We start from the raw sequence: 20,378 nt of genomic DNA, 5'->3' as shown, positions 1-20,378 counted from the left end.
TGCTCCCTGTCCCGTCCTGCCGCAGCCCCCCATCTCCCACCTCACCTCCGCACACACCCCTCCTTCCACATCCCCAGCCGAGCAGAGGAAAATTCGAGTGTAATATACCAAGAAGAGACTCTTCAGTTGCCACCTTATTCCTCCTCTTCCAATAAATGAGCCCTGAAACAAATAGATGCCAGAAATCATGGCTCATTTATAATAACCCAGACCCTTGGGACCAGGGAGAGGGTGGAAGCTCTGCTCGGGTGTTGACAGAGCATCAAGGACTCAAAAATACAAGAAAACAGGGGACAGCCCAGAAGCCAGCTCATCTCTTCCTGGACGGCTGCAGCCATTGGCTGAGCTGTTTCATCAGGAATCTGCTGCTGCTGCTGCTGCTGCTGCTGCTGCTGCTGCTGTTGTGTGAACAAACACACACCAATGGGCTCAAAATGTGGGCATAAAACGGCCTCCTGGGGGAATCAGCTCCACCATGTCAGCTCCTAATACCAGGGGCTTGTTCATCCAGTGCCTCTTGGACTGTTAGGTCCCGGTACACGACCTTTGGTCAATCTGTGTTTTGCAGGGTTCCAGGAGCGCTAAACCCTCCATATTCCTCGTACTTGACAGCAGTTGGGATCAGTGGTGGCCTCCTTCTCCCTGGCTTTCGTCGCCACACCTCCCCCACCTCTGCCTGCAGCAGTGAAGCATCAATTATACACTCCAATTATGTGATTATACATATTTTCCCTAATTAATAATAATTCCTGCTACTCATCCTGCCAACTCCTATTGGAGGACCCCAGAGGGCATTTGAGAGGATAAGTCACAGCTTCAACACTCAGAAGGGAATGAGCGAGGCCTATTGAATTCCTGCGATGCAAGAGAAACGGAGGTACCACAAGGCACCTCCCCCAGGTCTGTGATAGACGTTACCACTGACTCTAAGACTTGGTTTTGTCTTCATAGATTATTTACCCAAATGGATGGGCCTTTCTGGGTGGTGCTGCTGCCTGGAGAGGTGGCAGGAAGAGGAAAGTAGTTTGGCCCAGGGGTAGTATTTTGTAGGTGTTAAACTGACTGCCTTGAAGGTTAAAAGTTTCTCCTATTTGCAGAAACTGGGATTTTCTGGTTACATAGCATACTGCGTCCTCTTGTCTTGAGACATCACATGCTGTGAGGAAAAGTTACTTCAAGATCTGGACCAGAGCATCACTCTTCCCCAGAATCATATGTCAGAGCAGGACGGCCCTGGAACATCACCTGGTCCCACTTACTCACTTTTCAGAGGCAGAAGCCCTGAGCCCGTATGAGCTACACAATAGCTTAGCATCATGTCCGTTGTCAAATTTAATTATCAACACAATACAGTGAGGTAAATTTTACTCCCCCCATATTACAGAGGAAACGAGGGTCTAAGGGAGACTTGCCCAAGTTCTCACTGCTTATAGGTGACAGAGCTGTGACTAAACCCAGGTTCCAGTACGTTCCAAAACCACTGACTTTTTCACTGTGTCCTGTTGATAACACAGCCAATTAGCGGCAGAAGATGTGAGTACTTTTAATGCAGATGACAAATCCATGAGCTCTTGGACTAGAAGATGAGCCAAACTGACAAAGAACAAGACATTCCATCCTTAAGCTGAGTCTTCCTGAAGCCAAATTTCATTTTGATTGGTGCAGTCAGATAGCAGGCCTACTCACTGAAAAAAAAAATCAATGAAAGCAGTTTTCACACTGAACAGTCTGGTCAGCAGGTGGACCTGATGAGTTTAGGTCCCACAGTTCATCCAGGCTGAGTTAAAGCTTTGAGTGACGTCAGCATTCAATCTGCCCACCCCCTACCCCTACCCCCCCCCCCCGGCAGAAAACCTCACAGAACTGGGTCCAGTCACCCATGCTTGGACCCACTCGCTTGCTGCCCAGCTGCCTGGGGCCATGGCCAGCAGGGTTGGGACCTGTTTGCTTTGGCTCTGCTGGCTTCAGTGGGCTTGGAGAGTCCAAGTAGGCTCAGAACTTATGTCCAGGAACAAGCAAACAGATCGAAAGGAGGCAAGGCCCTGGGTCTGCCACTCCTTCTATCAACCTTCTATCCCACAGCTACCTGCCCAGCAGAGAGGTGGGTAGCCACTAGCCATGCACTGCACCATCCCTGCTGCAGGTCTGAGAGCCCTGCCTGTCACTTGCCCTAGCTGCTTAGCTCTGGGAAAATAACAGAATCTCAGCATTCCTGTTCCAGCCCAGAGATCGAAAGTCAGCTCTCCTCTCTCTCTCCCACCTGCATCTTTTTTATCAATCCTTTTCATAGAACTGATTTGCTATACTGTGAACTAGTTTTCTGTATAATCTTCGAGTGCCTCTATTAGAGGTGGAGAGAGTTGGTATTAAGATGCTATTATGTACCAAACAATATACGAATGGCCAATAAGTACATGAAAAGATGTTCAGCATCATTAGTCCTCAGGGAAATGCAGATTAAAACCACAATTAGATACCACTGCATATCCATTAGAATGGCTAAACTCTAGAAGAACAAAATTCCGAGTGTTGGAAGGATGCGGAACACTACACGTGCCCTACTGTATGGTCGCGTGGAGCGGATCCTTATCCATCACTGCGGGAGGATAAAAGGTACAACCACCACTTTGGAAAAGTAGGTAATTTCTTAACCAGTTGAACATACACTAACCATAGAGCCAACCATTCCACTTCTAGATATTTGCCCAAAAGAAAATATGCTCATAGCACATTTGTTTGTAATACCAAAAACTGGAAACAATCCAGACATCCATCAACAGGTGAATAGATGAGCAAAACACAGTGTTGCCATACAATCAATGGCATATTATCCAGAAAAAAAGAATAGGAAGGAACTTCTCATAAATGCAATAAAATGGGTGAATCTCAAAAAAAGTTATTCTGAGTGAAATAGGACAGATACAAAAGAGTATATAGTATTGATTCTATTTATATGAAACTCTAGTAAAAAAAGAAAAGAAATCTGATCTATGGCAACATGAAAGCCAATCAAGGATTGACTGGGGCGAGGAGTGGTGGGGATTGACTAAGGCACTTGGGCTATTGGGGGTGTTTATAACTTGATTGCGGTGGTGGTTACATGAGGGCAAACATTTGTCAAAACTCATGGAGCTTTATACACTTAAAATAAGACTGTAAATTATACCTCAGCAAAGTTGGGGAAAAGGCTGTGTGCGAGAGTATTATGAACAACCTTAATTTTGGATTTAAATCACACCTATAAGCTAATGACATTGAAATCGAACTCAAACTTAGAATGAAAAGAAAAGATGTCAAATAAACATTCAAAGAACACACACAGAAATAGGCATATGCACACATTTACACGCTCATGCACACACCCCCAAAGATGCTATTACGGTGGGTCTGAAAGCTGCCACTAAGGAGATCCCTCAAAGAGATGCAACGTATACAAAGGAGGAAAGAAAGACAAGGAAATAAGTTTTTTTTTTTTTTTTTTTTTTTTATCAGCCATTGCTTTGTCACCAACCCCTACTGCAGAAGCCTGGAAATGGAGCATGTGGAAGTTTCCATTTGCTGGTGGCCTCGAATGGTGTGAAGCCCCTCCCGCCACCGCCGCCTGTATGCTCAGTAAGTATCCTGTGAATGAACAAACGAGGGACGGACCCTCTGGACAGAAGTGGGAAAGTATTCTGGAAAGAAAGGACATGTGTTTCTTCTTTCTTACTCAAGGACGTCTGAGCCAGAGAAAAGCAGTGTGTCCTGAGAATCTGTTCACTTTAACAGTGAATTCCCAGTTATCTATAGGTGGCAGATTCTTTCTGGATTCTCCAGGTCACATGTTTAACCCTAGGCCAGAGCCCCTGGCACTGCAGGGTCCTAAGAAGAGCCCAGAAGCCAAACTAAATTACTCTCAGATTCCCTTCATTCAGCAGGACTTTGTCCCACTGCTATAGACTGAACTGAGTCCTCCCCAAATTCACACATGGAGCCTTAGCCCCCAGGGGGACTGTGCTTGGAGACAGGATCTTTGTGGACGTAATTAGTGTGATCAGACGGGTAGGGTCCTGATGCGATAGAATTGGTGTTCTTATTTAAAAAAAAAAAAAAAGGGAAGACAGCCCAGAGCTTGCTGTCTCCACACACACCTAGGAGAGGCCATGTGAGCACAGAGCAAGGAGGCAACCACCTGCCAGTCGGGAAGAGCGCTCTCACCAGGAACCCTGCCGGCACCTTGGTCTTGGACTTCCAAGCCTGCCAGGGTCCCCCGTATCCCTCTTACGACCCTATGTGTGCCCTTCCCTGCTCAGGATTACCAGGTTACTAACTTTGAGTTGTTTCCCTCCAGCACCTCCACCTCACTCCCCTCCCGCAGTGCTGGTCTTTCCTTGGTTCCATGGACAGCTCCAGGCTGGAAACAGGGGTGACTGGCCCGAAATCACTCTCCCACCCACCCAGCCCTAGCCCAGGCCCCAGTGAGCAGGGTCCAGCACTCTGATCTCCCCTGAATGTGCTGTTCTGCCACCGCCTCCCCCTCAGCAGATGGATATAATCCAAGTTCGCTTTCTGTATCCATCACTTCACAAATCATTAAGCATATTGACATAGAGTGGGGCCGGCCTGCATACTGGCAAAGGGGCGGCTGTTCTTCTTCTGTTGAGGGGGAGAGGCCCTGTACTGCTCCCAATGGTCAGGAGTCCCAGCCGCTCCAGGGGCCCAAAGCCAGGGGCCCCACCCTGCTCCTTAGGCCCGCAGGATGGACAGAGTTTCACCTACATCCCTGTAGGGCCCCTGTACAGACCACAGCTTTCATCCACCGATCTTCAGAATCCAGAGACAGGAGGGCCTGCCAGAGGGCAGTCAGTTCTGAATTCGCCCCAAAGTTGCTTGACTCTACACTCAGGGCCTCAACATGTGTAGACTGGGCCCCACCTTCAAGGAGCCCACAACCTACTCCAAGGTCATCTCCTCCAACCCCTGCCTCTGGGCAGGACCATACTTTCTGATGTCATGACAATCTCAGCACCTTCTAATGCCATCTCATAATTCTCACAAAAATCCCATGCAGTTCATATTTTTATTGGCATTTTATAAAGGGGGTCCAGAGAAGTCCAAGGTCACACAGCTAAAAAAGTAGCAGGGGCTGGGTTTCCAACCCGTCTGTCTGGCCGGGCAGTCAGTGCCTTCCACCACCAAGCTGTAGTCCTTGCCTTCCAACTGAGGCTCCCCCTCTGTACTCCCGTGAGACAGTCCTCCATATGAGTGCTTTCTGGTATCTACATTCGCTCCCTCTATTTGTGACTTAAACCCACTTCCCCTCTCTCTCTCATAGAGTCCACCTTTACAATAAGCTTCATTCACTAGGAGACAGATGTTTGCTCAGCCAACTGCCTTGCCTTTTCCAGATGTACTTTTAATGTTGGTTTTAGTGCACGTAGGGGAAGAGGGAAGGGGAGAGAAGGGGTGAGGATTGTGTGATAGACAGATATGGACACTTTTAAAGGGGACATTATTCTGTCTCTTACGGTCAGAAGCCCTGACCCCCATCAGCTGAGCTTGACCTTGCAGGCTTGTACCTCCGTGCAGTCCAGCAGCAGGTGCATGCCGTGGTCCACAGGCAGAGTATCTCTCTCTCACACACACACACACACACACACACAGGCAACACCCCCTTCCCCTGCAAAAATTCAAATAGCTCCCCAAGCCATCCCTACCTCCTCCTCCAGGAAGTCTTCCCAGAGAAATAGAGGAGAGTCATCTGCTGCTCAACTTTACCTTTCGGGACAGGACACTGCCCTGCTACCTAACCACACTCACTGTGCTCTGCTGCCCATTCTGCACATCGTCCCTGCATCTCTTGTCTGCATCAGGGTCTGCTGGGGGCCTGGGAACTAGACCCTAAGTCCATGGTGCCCCCTTGGTACGAAACACAGCCAGCACCCTGTGCAAATCAGGACCCTCTTGCACAAACCTGAGAGTGAGGCTTCCTTCAATTTGTCCCCCAGGTGCCTCGCCTGCCTCACCTTAGTCCAGGCCTGGGGGATGGCATATGAGCATGTCCCCATCCTCTTGCCATCCCTCAAGTCCTCCCCACGCTGCCCCAGCTCCGCTTTTCCCTGATCCCTCCCACACAGAGCCTTCCAGCCCGCAAGCCAACCGCCCCCGCTCTCCGCTGAGCAGCCTCACTAACACGTAACCCTCCTGACACCCTCCCCGACTCCGGGTCCCCGGGTCCGAGAGCAGAATCCCACGGCTCCTGCAAAAGCCACCACGGGAGAACTGTGTTGTGATTTTCAAAGGAAATTGAAATCCCCTCTTTACTGCTTTCTACATGAACCTCATCGTTTGCCCCGGTCTACAGTATCCCCACGTGGTGCCTCCTCTGTGTGTGTGAAAGAGAGTTGAGCTTGGTGGCAGCGCGCAGCCAGGCGGGGCGTGCACCTCCGGTAGGGCAGATGAAGGACAGTCCCAGGACGGGCTGAGTATGTGCTCCGTGGTGAGGAGCCACAGCCGCACAGAGCAGCATCTCCCCACCCGACCTGGATCCCTCGGGTTCACCGGGGGATGGGACTGGCCCAACCTTCCAGAGAGAACTCAGGTCTCGGGGGAAGAAGAACAGCTCAGGGAGGGGGATCTGGAGCTCTGGAAAGTAATGGGAGTGTGATCGAAGGGTGGGAGGAAAGTCTGGAGGCCAAGAACAGAGGGTGGCCTTAGCAGAAAAGTCACAGAAGGATCTAGAAGAGAAGCCTAGGGGCTGAGGCAGGAGGAGGAGGAGGATCCCAGGCAGGGCAGTAGGGGTGATGGACACGCCGACTACACCGGCAGCCTCTGGCTCTCTAGAATTCCCCCACCTCCCCAGGTCTTGCTGCTCATCCAAGGAGGGTGGGAAATCAGGGGCCTTTTTGATGCTCAGTAGAAGGAAGGAGAGCTGAGTCCAGGCAGAGGGTGAGCCAGGGCCATCGCTGCACGGTGGGAGCCAGCGGTTTCAGGCGTTTGGGCTGCAGAGTCGAACCCTTGCTGCGACCCCAGAGAGGGAAACTAGGACCCAAAGCTGAAAAAAGGAGGCATCAAGACCCCCACATCCTAAAGCAACTGGAGACTGAGAGAGCCTGCAAGAAGGGGACTCTGGTGCCTCACTCTGGCAGGAGGTGGTCCGTGTGGGCAGCAGACTTGCTGAGCCCCCTGCACCTCCTGGACAGCGGGAAGGCGACTGGAGATGGCAGGTGCAAGGGACAGCAGGAAGGGGTCTGCACTCTCACCACGTGGTGTGGCAAAGATGGATGAATTCTTCATGGGTCTAGGGGCACTGCAGAAGGTAATAGCTTAAGCTGCCTGGCTGGTAGCCCCCCAAAGAGGGCAATGTGCTGGGCGAGGGGACCCCCTGCTAAGAGGGGCTGGGGGCTTAAAGGGGTTTGGGAAACGTGAGCTGGAACAGACCTACCACTTTAGAGAGAGGACATCAGTGTCACTGTCATCGCCGTCCACCCTGCCCCCACCCCCGTGCTGGGCGGTCTTCTCTCCTGGGGAGCAGGAGTGGAGAGCAGAACGCCTCCCGCCCCCCTCCAGTCCCCAGGGTCACGGGCAGTGAGGAAAGGTGAGTTTCAATCAGATATGAGATTTGGAGTCTTAAATTTGATCTGTTTAATAACCAAAAGAAGTTATAAAATCTGCCCAAGACATTGTCAAGGGACATAAAAGGAAGATTCAACAGATTACTGTTGAAAACACTGACTTGAGGAAAAATTTTAAAATAAATATTTCATGTTTGTGCTGCATTGAATTGAGTCTGAATGATAAACCAGGTACACAAAGGACAGATCCCCTTACTGAGCTCAAGGATGCATGCGTGTGAGGGGGGAGTCTATGTAAAGAGACATACAGACATATGGTAAATAAAGAACCCCCAAATCCCAGGGAAATCCTAACAGTGGGGCCAAGCCCCCCACATAGCAGAACCAAGGTGCTGTTTAGAAACTGTCCAGTCTTCCAGCGAGAACCCAGGACACAAGCAGAGCTTTGTGGTCAGGATTCAAATCCTGACTTGGCCACTAACTGGCTGTGTGAGTTTGGGAAAGCCATTAAACCCTTCTGTGCCTCAGTTTCCTCATCTGTAGAATGGGAGGGTAGTGCCTGGTTATGAGGATTCCCTCTGGTGCTCCATTTCTGTGGCTTAGTGCCCCTCCAAGCACCTGTATCTCTCTCTGCTTCTCCCACTGCCCCCTGCTCACATCCCTATCCTCTGCAGGGTCTTTTCTCTACCTCCCAGCCTCTCCTTCTCACCCATAGTGGGGGCTTCTGACCCCAGCTGGCCCAGAATCTACATCAGGGCCTCTTGCCCCCTGTGAGGGCTTCAGCTTCTCCTTCCGGGCTGTGACGCTTCCTGGACTTCCCAGTTCAACTTCACGAGAATAAGAAGCTGATTGGCCCAGCCCTCCCAGTTCGAGTAGAGTCAAAAAAAAAAAAAAAGAAGAAGAAGAAGAAGAAAGAAGGAGAGGAAGAAAGGAAGAAGAGAAAGAAAGAAAGAGAAAGAAAGAAAAAAGAAAAAAATAGCTGGCTCTTCACAGACCACTGAACCGCTGTGGGCAGGGAGGATTCATATGATATAAAACCTGGCCGACTAGGGCTACCCCTTCAGCAGGGGCTGTGAGGTGGGCGGGGTGCAGGCAGGTCCCATGATTGGCACAAAGGAGGACACTAATTCACTTGGTCTCGAGGCTACAGAGTTGATAAACAGAGGACTGGAAAAGAGATTAGGAAGAATATTAACAATAATCTGTCAGATCCCATCCATGTGCTCAGGACAGCCTGTGTGACCAGCAGTTCAGGCAGTGCAGGGAAGGAGGAAGGGGGTGAGGCAGACTGGGTCAGACACGGACCTCTTGACCCCAGGAGCCGCCAGAGCCATGACGGGGACCCAGGGTGGCTCCCTCCCTCCCTCCCACTTGCAGTAGCTCACACTTCCCCAGGTCCAGGACCCTGAGTGGACCTGCCTCGCTCAGACCCCTTCATCATCCCTCCAGCAGATGACCTCCTCCAACGAGCAGGCGTTCCTCCAGGATGACCTTTAGAGCATCCTTCGTGTCCCAGGACTGCTTAGAGTCTTATTAGAGTCACTTTGCTCTAATAAGAAGCTTTTCCTGCTCCCCCGCCCCAACAGTTGCTCAAACAGTTGCTTTGGGCCCCATGGTGGCCCACCTTTGTGTCTTAGTTTTGTTGGCTTATTTACATATCAGTCTAGCTGAGTTCCTTGAAGCAAGGATCTTGGATCATTCATCTCTATACTCTGGCCCCTTGTGGCTTAAAAAAAAAAAACAACTTTGTAAAATACATGATTGACTAAATAAAGGCTGAGGTTGTCTGGGAAAGCTTCACGGAAGATGTGGAGCTTGCATAGGGGGAAGATTCACACCAGTAGAACTAGGAAAGGGAAGATGTTCACAAGGGACATGTGGGCAAAGGAGGGAGGTGGGAATGAGGGATGTGAGCAGGGGCGAGGGGGTCCCTGAACAGAGACCTCTGACCTGATGAGATGGCAGGGGTGCAGGGAGAGCAGGGGAGCGTCACGTCCCCCTCACACACACCCCCTTTCCCTGACCCGCTCACCCCTTCTCCCTCCCTCTGCCCCCTCTGCCATCTGCCGCTGGGCTCCTGAATCCCCTACCCCCGCCCCCACCCAAAGCCTTTCCCGAGACCCCACCTGCAGTTTCCTGGAAGCCCGGGTGGATCAGGCTGGTCCATGTCAGGACTGATGCTGGGAGATTTTCCTAGGGAGCCTGCGCTCTGCTCGCTGGAGCAGGCCTGCGGGTGGATCGGCCATCCTCATCTAGACAGAAGTGGGATGGCCCTGGCCAGGAGCCCTGCTGGGAACTGCCTCCTGACCTTGTCCTTCCAAGCCTAGGGGCAGCTGGAAGCCCTGTCCCTCTCTGAGCGCCCCCCACCCAACTCCTCCTGAGACCTCCAGTGTTATTCTGGCTCTTCTTTGATGCCAGTGTAGGGGGCTCACCCCATGGAAGGCCTCTTTACTCCAGATCAGGAAACCAATTTTGTCACCGGCCTCAAAGAAAAGAAGCCCGGAGCCCTCATAGGGGTTTCTGTGAACTGCCATCACTCCACCCATTTCCTCCTTGGAAGGTATTTCACGGTGCTTTGCCATATTTCTTAGTTCTCAGATTATCTCTTCTGCCCCAGCCACTCAAGGAGGGACGCTGTGAAGTGAGAGAGGAGAAGGTCCACGCTGACTGAGCTCAGACGGAATGCCGCGGGCATGGCAGCATCCTCCGTCTCATTTAACCCATCAGTGGGAGGTCTGAATTTCCTCAGGTCACCCCTCTGAACTTGGATGCTTTCACAAAGAAAGTCCTGGGATTTCAGAGGTTTCAAGAAAGCCTCTGTCTCCCCTGGCATTCCTTCCTCACTGCCCATCCCCTGCTGCCTCTCGATCATCAGCCACCCTGGCTGTAGGCAGAAGCACCTGGGGAGACGTTTGCGTAAGGAGATGCTCAGGCCCTGCCCCTATAGACGGGGTTGGGTAAGCCTGGGGAGGGCCAGGCATCCCAAAGGTTAAGAATCTCTACTCTGGCAGGTCCTAGAAAACCACCTGGATGGATGAGGACCTAAGAATCAGGGAGGAGATGTGACCTCCCCAGGCCCCCCTGGTGAGGGACTCTGGCTTCTGGCCCAGTTCTTCCTTAGCTCCTCCACAGGGGCTCAGCAAAGGCTGTCTTCTCCACGCCAGCGTGGCCCCATCAGCCCTCTGCGCAGAGGTAAAGTGACACACATGGTTCCTGGGCACTGTTTCCTGCCCGCTGCCCCCCATCCCCCTGCCCAGTGGGCACCCTCTCCCCGCCCAGCCTCAGCCTCAGCCTCAGGCAGGTGCAGAACAAGACAAACGCTGGCTCCCAATTTCAACAGCAGCCTTTGTGCTTCTCACTGTAATTGCTCACCTGCTGGGCCCACCAGGGACTGTGAAACGCGGGGGGAGGGGAGGTCTAGCTGACTCTATCCGCAGAGCCCAGCCCGGGCCTGGTCACGGGGAGGTTGCTCCTTAAGCACAGGGTTTCACATCCGTGAGATCTACTAACCGATGAGCTGAATCCTGGGATGCAAAATGCGCGGATAATGTGCTGACTGCGTTTGTTGATACAGTCTGTTGAGGGGCTGGGCCGGTGACTTCATTCTTTGCTCTTTTAAGGATATTTTCCATTTGTATAGGCCACGCTTAATCCAAAGGCATAACATGGAGAGAGTGGGATTTTGAGCATACTCAGGTCACCAGTGAGCAGGGCTCCGCCTGCTCCAGGAGTTGCTCCTGGTCCTCCCCTCCTGACCACACCATTCAGGTGGGCCTTCCATTTCCTCTGAGAGCTCACCAGCCTCCTCACGGCATCCCTGTGGTCCTGGTGCTTCTCCTTAACCAAGGAGCTGCTCCCCTCCCTCGTCTCCTTACCCCTGCCCCCTCCTGTCAGCTGCACACAAACCCAGGCTCCATTCATTTGTGACTCTGCGGCTGGTGGATTTCTAGATTGCAGGCCAAGCTAGGGATTCGACAGCCTCAATCAGCAGCCTCTCTGGGGGCCTGGCCAGGCCGGCGGCCGCCCCTGGCTGAGGTCTCCAGGAGACTTCTAGGGCGGAAGGAAGCAAATGCCCTTCCAGGAGTTTTGAAATGATGAGTGTGTTGGAGCATCTCACCCGCTCTTTCCATCTGCAGATAATCTCGCCGGCCATCGAGCTTCCTGGGACAAGAGGGAGGCTTGGTTCCATAGACAGTGGTGGGCAGGCAGCTGGTGTCGGAAGGCTTTGAGTGATCTTCTGTAACCCGGCCAAGCCCCCTCCTCCCAGGAGCTGGATGTCTGAGAAAGGGAGGGGCAGACAAACGGAAGAGGGATGTTCCCTGGTGATCCCGAATGGAAAAGGCCATGGAGATGTTTTCCAAGTGATTGATCCCAAGGAAAGTTGCCGGTGAGCAACGGAAAAAGGAGAACCATTTCCCAGGCCCGCGGTCTGCCTTGTGCCAACGAGAGCACCTGTGGCACCTGCCCATGGACTACCCCTCACCCCGACACCTGCCGCATCCCTAAGATGAGCAAGCTCTCTGGCCTCCTTTCTCCTCTGCTCCCCGGAGTCCTTCTGCCCTGCCTGACATCCCTTCGAGAGCATTCAGGATTCCAGGACCTGGAAACCTCGCACTCCTGGACCTTCACCTTCTCCTTCTCACCCAGCCTTCCCGGAGCTCCCTTGCTACTCATGGCTTCTAACCCCTCCCTCAACCCTGAGGCAGGTTATTCTCCTCCCCGACACTCAGGCAGCTGAGGCTCGGAGCAGTTAAGAGCGTGCCCGGGAATCCAACCCGGGTCTGCCTGAGTTTACACCCAGCCACCTGCCTCCGTGCGACCAGAGACCCAGGCGCAAGTCAGCTCTGGTCCAGCCCCTTCTGCCTCCTCCCCCAGGAAGCAAGGCAAGGGCTGGAGGCGGGGCCGGAAGCCACCTTAAATCTCTTCCCGAACAAGATGGGGCATGAACCAGGCAAACCCTAAAGCGTCAGGATGAGAAAAACTGAGGCATTTTTCATGAGACCTGAGGAATGTAACAGGGGTCATCTCTACGGGTGAGATAGTTCCACTCAGAGTGATTCTTCCCTCTTTACTTTTTTCTGTGAAAAGACTTTGCACATGCAGCAGATCTCAAAGAATAAAACCATAATAGCCCACATGCCCACCATCTACATGCTACAATTAATATTTTGGCAAATTTGCTTGATATTATGTGTTTTTCTAGACTGAGTGTAAGTTGCAGACATCAGGACAGCACACTCCAGCCTCTATCTCTTAAAAAGAAGGATGTTTTCCTACAGAACCAAGATGTCATTATCACACCTAAGAAAAATTAACAATTTCCTAATATCATCTAACACCCAGTCCATATTCAAATTTCCACAATTGTCCCAGAAATGTCTTTTATAGCTGTATTTTAACAGCAGACTCCAAAGGTCAAACGTTGCATTTGGTTGTTATGTCTATTTTGTCTTCTTGTACCTAAAATAGATGTCCCCCCACAACCTGCCTTTTTTTTTTTTATGACCTTAACTTTTTGAAGTGATTGAACTGATGGTCTTGTAAAACATCCCACTTTTTGTCTGGTTATTTCCTTATTTTGCTGTTCAACTTGTCACTTTATTCTCTGTATTACCTGTAAACTGCACATCGGTTCCTGAGCTTGAGTAGATTCAATTTAAAGATTTGGGGCAAGGAAACATCAGTGGTAGAAGCTTCTGAGATGGCCCCCAGTGCCTCCTGCCTCCTGGCATTCATACCCTTGGGAAGTCCTCTCTCCTTGAGCCTGGGCTGGACTTTGTGACTCACTTCTAGTAAATAGAATATGGTGGAAATAATGAGATGCCACTTCTGAGATTAGATTATAAAAAACTGTGGTTTCTGTCATGGCTTCTGTCTGATGCTGTGCCCTGGGGAACCCTGCATGGCGGGCCACATGGCAAGGGACTGGGGCCTTCCAATAACCATGTGAGTGGACCTGGGAGTAGATCTCCCCATCCCACCCACTGCACGAAGCCTTCAGGTGAGACCATTCAGGTGACAGCTTGACTGCAACCTCACGAGAGACCCTGAGCCAGAGTCACCCAGCTAAGCTGTGCCCACGTTCCTCGCCCACAGAAGCTGTGAAATAATAAACATTTGTTATTTTAGGCTATTAGGTTTTGAGGCATTTTGTTACGCATTGCTATGGACTAAACAGTGTCCTCCTGCCCCAAATTTATATGTTGAAGCCCTCACCCTTAATGTGACTGTATCTGGAGCTAGGGTCTTTAAGGAATAATTAAGATGAAATGAGGCCATAAGGGCAGGGCCTTAATTCAATAGGACTATGGCCTTGTAAGAAGAGGAACAGGAGAGATCTCTCTTTCTCTCCCCACCGTGTGAGGACTCAGCAAGAAAGTGGCTGTCTCCAAGCCAAGAAGAGATTTTTTTATAATCTAAACCAGAAACCAAATCAGCTGGCATCTTGATCTTGGACGTCCAGCCTCCAGAACCATGGGAAATAAATATCTGCCGCTAAGCCACCCAGTCTATGACAGTTTGTTACGGCAGCCTGAGCAGACTAATACCTAAATCAATAGATAATTAATACAGCTTCCTAGGGGACGCTACGGACTTCATGTTTCATCACATCAGAAGGCACGTACTGCCAGGCTGTCCCACTAATTTTCATCACCTGGTTAAGGTGGCCCCTGCCCCATCTGGCCATTGAAAAGAGTCACTTTCCCTTTTCACAACCAGCAAATAATATGTGGGACACACCTTGACTCCCGGAACACCTTGTTCTTCAACACCGTCATCTGATACATTTAACATTTATTGATGATCATTGTCGGAGTCAATTATTTCTTTAAATATTGAAAAATGATAATTTTTAAAAATTCTATCATTCTTTTCATATTCACTGGCTAGCGTTCTTTACAAAGAAGTTTTCCCTTCTCAAGAGGAATTAAGAACAATTCTTCCTTAAAAGGCAGGTAAATTCTTAATTCCTTCTTTTAATGACTAATTTCCTAAATAAAGAATTGGTTCAGTAGTCACTTTCAGTGGCGATAAACGAGTTTCTCTGTATCTCTCAACTCGGACAGTTACTGACTTAGTTACTTGCTTACCTGTCCATCTACCATGGTCTGATGGGTATCTATCTGTTCAGTGTTTTACAATCAGTTGTCCTCGTTATTCTTTTCAGTGCTCAGATTGTCCCTGATTCTGCCAGTGGGAGCCCTTCCCAGCTTAATCCCAGGTCTCTAAGGAAATGTTTGCAATCACTTTGGATGAGGAGGGGAGGTGAAGGGAAAGAGCAGTGAGACAAAATGGGCAGGGGTTACCTGAGCACTTTTTCTAGTAGAAAATGAGATGTACTGGAAAAAGTCGAAACTGGGCATCCAGACCCCTGAGTTCTGGTTCTAGTGGCCTTATCAGTTTGCTCGGTCTCATAAAGACCAGGGACCTGCTTCTCTGCTCCCCAGGCACACAAGTTCGCCATGAGGCTGAGAGGACACGCTCCACGCAGGGCAGCGGAAGGCAGAGAGCACTGGAGACAGATAAGACGGCATCGCTAGGACCTGTGCCCCAGATATCATGTGCAGGCAGGAAAGCAGGCAGGAAGAGAAGAAACCTGGTGTTTGAATTTTCTTCCCCACAACTGAGGGTTGTTAACTGGGAAAAAGTTACAAGTCTTAGCACTGCAGCATGGGAGAGAGGAAGAAATTGGGCTACCAAAGTTCCCGACCTCCTCCAGGGAAATGGGAGATGGTAAATTCAGGTTCCTTGGATCCATTCCAGCCTCTGGGACTCTGAGACTCCAGGCTTGCAGCACCCCCTCTGCAGCCCAGGGGGGAGGAGATTAACTAGCAGGAGGAAAACCAGCTCGATGCCCCCACGACCCCTGGGGCCCAGGTCATGCCCACTCGCCACTTGGAATATGCTGACTTCTAGGCTCACTCCCCAGCCCTCTCTCCTTCTGCCTGAATCTATTCCCACCCCTGACTTGAATTTGCTAAAAGGCAATGAGTGAGTGTAAAGGCCCGATCAATGAAAACCGCTCTGATATTATTGCATTGCAAGAATGCTGTCTGGGCCTCCACCGGAAATAACAACACGACCCTGGGCCCAGCTTGGGAGGCACTGGAGGCTCCTTACACATTATCACTCCCATTTTTTCCCTTCTGCTCAGGCTCAGCCCTCCTCCCCCAGCAATCCTCCTTTCCTATTCCTCTTGTACTCCCATTTAGACTGGATGTCAAAGTTCTCTAAGAGCCCACAGATTGGCGGCAAAGCATTTCACATCTTTATTATATAGATGACCAAGCTGCATCTCAGGGACATGCTTTCTCAAGACCCTACTGCTCCACGCCCACAGCAGAGCAGAGAATGGACAATGTATGAAAACCTAAGAGAAACCCAGGGATGCAAGAGAAATGCTAGGTGTTCTTATACTATAAGCGCTTCCCAGCAAAGGGGTTCGCACCTGTAGGAAAAACAGTCGTCACCCAGACCCACTTAGCTCCCCTGGGTGATCGGCAGTAATATTCCCTGTATACACACATCTCTCTATCCTCTCACAGGTGAACCCTCTTGTGCATATTTTTCTCTCTCTCAACCACCACTCACACAGAAAGAAAACAGCCCGCACTGCCCTCTTGTCCCTTACCAGGCCCTCACTTGACCTGAGGAAGTCCGGTTAACTCCTCAGACCAGCTCGGGCTTGCCAGGCACTGTGCTGCTGCGTGTCAAGCCGCTGATGCTCAGCTGTGGCAGCCTCATCTCTCTGCCTCTCATCTTCCACCAGATGCCAGGCAAGCGCTCCTGCTTTCTATTCAGTTCAACAGACAGTACTTAAATTTACCTACAGACCCGAACATATGCCAGGAATGTGAAGATGAATAAGGCATCTTTAAAACGGAGCTTAAAATATAATAGGGAACATATAGATCGATGGGATAAAATTGACAGTCCAGAGACAGACCTTCACATTTGTAGTCAATTGATTTTCAAAAAGAATGACAAGACAATTCAATGAGAAAGAACAGTCTTTTCAACAAATGGAACTGAAACAACTGGATATCTACAATGAATAAAGTCAGATTACTACCTTATACCATCTACAAAAATTAACTCAAATCAAAGACCTAAATGAAGGAAAACTAAAAGAAAATATAGGCGTAAGTTTTCATGACCAGGGCTTAGACAGTGGTTTCTTAGATAGCACAAACAGCAAAAGAAAAAATAGATAAACTGGACATTATCAAAATTCAAAATTTTTTGTGCTGCTAAGGGCACCATCAAGAAAGTACAATGACCACAGAACAGAAAAAAAATCTTTACAAATCATATATCTAATAAAGGACTTATACCTAGAATATATAAAGAGCTATTACAACTCAGTAATAAAAAGACAAATAATCCCATTTAAAAATTAGCAAAGAATCTGAATAGATAGTTCCCAAATGAGATATACAAATGGCCAATAAGCACATGAAAGATACTCCACATCATTAGTCATCAGGGAAATGCTAATCAAAACCACAACGTGATACAGCTTCACACCCACAGGGATGGCTATAATAAAAAAACAAACAAGCTACAACAAAAACAGATAATAACAGAGTATTAGTAAGGATGTGGAGAAATCGCAACCCTCATGCATTGCTGGTGGGAAGGTAAAGTGGTGCATCCACTTTGGAAAACAGTCTGACAATTCATCAAATGACTAAACATGGTTGCTGTATGACCCAGCAATTCCACTTCTAGGTAAATATGCAAGAGAAATGAAAGCCTATGTCTAAAAATAAAAACATGCACAGAAATATTTATAGTGGCATTATTCATAATGACCAAAAGGTATAAACAACCCAAATGTCCATCAGCTGATGAATGGATAAATAAAATGTGGCATATCCATTTAATGGAATATTATTCAGCAAAAAAATATTTTTTCTGCATCTTTTAGAGAACATAAGATTTTCTCCTTTTTAAATCTATTAATTAGATGAAATACACTGATTCTTTCTACCTTGTGTTTCTATAATAAATTCCACTAGTGATTATATATTCACTGGACTCCATTTGCTAATATTTACTTAATGAGCTTTGCATCTGTATCTGTGAGAGAGGTTGGTCTGTCCTTTTCTACTCTTCTAATTCCCCTGTCACATAGTGGTGTAAAGAAAAAGTAGTAAGTTCTGATATATGCTAAGATATGGATAAATCTTGAGAATATTATTTTAAGCAAAAGAAGCCAGTCACAAAAGGCTATATATTATATGGTTCCACTTAAATGAAATGTCCATGATAGGCAAATCTATAGAGACAGAAGGTAAATTAGTGGTTACTCAGAGCTGGAAGAGGAAGGGGGTGGTGGTTAATGGCTAAGGGTACAGGGTTTCTTTTAGAGATAATAAAAATGTTCTAAAATCAATGGTCATAATGATTGTACAACTATGTGAGTATAGGTACTAAAAACTCCTGAACTGTATACCTTAAATGGGTGAATTATATGCAGCTAAAAATATAATAGGGGGACCTTTTGCTTCTGGGAAGACAGAGGAAATCTAGATGTGATTCTTTCTATTCTTCTTACTAAGCACAACTGGAAGCCCTGGGCATTATATATAAAACAAACATAGGAGGACTTCTCTCCAAAGATGGAGAGAAGGCAGATTTGCCAGGGACCTCAGGGCCCAAGGATTGACATAGTGGTGAGTTCTCTGGGTTTCTTTTTGCTTTATATATCCCAGACTTGGAGATGAAGAAGCAAGCTGACACTCTGGAAACACCAATGGATACAGACAAAACAATAACAACAGCAATAACAATAACAATAACAAAAGCCTGCTCTCTCTAGTGGGATAGAACACTTTTAGACAATGACCGCTCTGCTCCAAACACCACGCATATACAAAGGAACCTTGTGGCTCCACACCCACTCATGCCAGCAAAGGCCGAGTGGGCAACCTAGACTTCTACCCTTGCACAAGTGTAACAAAGTGTCCCAACACTCTTGCTGAGGTTGTGCCAGAGAAGGCTGAGTAGGAAGCTGGGACCATCCCACCAGCCAGTACCAACCCCCTCATCCCCCAGCCACCACCACCAGGCAGTGTCAGTGGAGATGACATGGGGAGCCTGGACTCTAACCACTCTCGTTCAACACAGTGCTGGAAGAGCTAGCAATGCAAAAAGCCAAGAACAGAAAATGAAATAATCAGATCAGAAAGGAAGAAATAACACTGTTCCTACTGGCTATGTTGAAATTCCCAGGAAATCTACCAAAAAACCTCTTAGAACTAATAAATGAGTTTAGCAATCTTGCAGGATACAAGATAAACATACTAAAAAAAAAAAACAAAAACCAGTTGTATTTCTATATACTAACAATGCACACGTGGACATCAAAATTTTAAATACAATACAATTTACAATAACTCAAAAAATTTTACTAACCTGTAAATCTAACAAAACATGCACAGGACTTGTATACTGAAAACTACATAACACTGATGAAAGAAATCAAAGCTCTAAATAAATGGAAAGACATACAGTATTTTTGGATTGGAAAATTCAACATAATAAAGATGTCAATTCTCCCCAAAAACAATACTGAAAAAAAATAATAAAGTGGAAAGAATCCATCTACCCAATTTTAAGACTTATTATATAGCTGTAATAATCAAGACTGTGTGACAAAAGCAGAGGGACAGACACATAGATCAATGGAACAGAATAGAGAAGCCAGAATTAGACCTATACCAATATACCCATCTGCTTTTGACAAAAATGTGAAAGCAATTAAATGGAGGAAGAATAATTAAGTCTCACACCTTATACAAAAATCAACTCAAAATGTATCATGGACCTAAATATAAAGTGTAAAAATATAAAACTCTTAGAAAATATCATAGAAGAAAATCTTTAGAATCTACAACTAAGCAGAGATCTAAGACTTGACACCAAAAGTACATAAAAAGAAAAATTGCTAAGTTGATCTTCATCAAAGTTAAGAACTTTTGTTCCATTAAAGATACTGTTGAGAGAATGAAAAGACAAGCTACAGAGTGGGAGAAAATATTTGCAAATACATATTGTCAGATATACCACTTATCCGACAGCAGACTGGTATCTGTATCAACGGAACAGATACCAACAAATAAAGAACTCTCAAAACTCAATAGTGAAAAAGCAAACAATCCAATGGAGCCTGGGCGAAGATATAAAGAGACAGCCCACCAAAAAAGATACACAGATGGCAGGTACACACATGAAAAGATGATCAACACCATTAGCCCTTAGGAAAATGCAAATTAGAACCAGTAACAATAGACACCACTTACTATGCATCTATCAGAGCAGCTAAAATAAAAAATAGTGAGAATACCAGATGTTTATGAGAATACAGAGAAACTGGGTCACTTCTATGCTGCTGGTGGGATTGTAAAATGATATATTGCCACTCTGGAAAACAGTTTGGCAGTTTTGCTAAAAAAAAAAATTAAACATGAAATTACCACATGATCCAGCAATGAAACTCCTGAACATTTATCTCAGAGAAATAAAGATTTACAACCACACAAAAACTTGTACATGGATGTTATAGAGGCTTTATTCAGAGTAGCCTCAAACTGTACAACCCAGATATCCTTCAACTAGTGAAAGATTAAATAAACTGTGGTATATCCATACCATGGAACATTATGCAACAGTAAGAAAAAGAACAAACTGGGTACACGTGACAATGGAGAGCTATGCTGAGTGACAAACAACGAGGGATATTTTGTGGTGATGGAATCAATGGCAGTGTCCTAGGTGTGACATTGCCCTGCAGTTTTGCAAGATGTTACCTTGAGGGGA

At 47.8% G+C, this 20,378-nt stretch overlaps 1 long non-coding RNA gene across 2 annotated transcripts in view; it reads left to right on the top strand.

Annotated features, from left to right (window-relative positions):
* The window catches only part of LOC140691150 (uncharacterized), a 40,906-nt gene that overhangs the window by 7,812 nt on the left and 12,716 nt on the right, over positions 1-20,378 (top strand). For both annotated transcript variants that reach the window (XR_012066655.1, XR_012066656.1), the window contains one exon: positions 3,493-3,612. This is a non-coding gene — a long non-coding RNA (uncharacterized lncRNA). The remainder of the gene's footprint in view (positions 1-3,492; positions 3,613-20,378) is intronic.

This window comes from Vicugna pacos, chromosome 33 (genome assembly GCF_048564905.1).
Source record: "Vicugna pacos chromosome 33, VicPac4, whole genome shotgun sequence".
NCBI classification, from domain to species: Eukaryota; Metazoa; Chordata; class Mammalia; order Artiodactyla; family Camelidae; genus Vicugna; species Vicugna pacos.
This window is presented reverse-complemented; position numbering and strand designations above follow the sequence as displayed.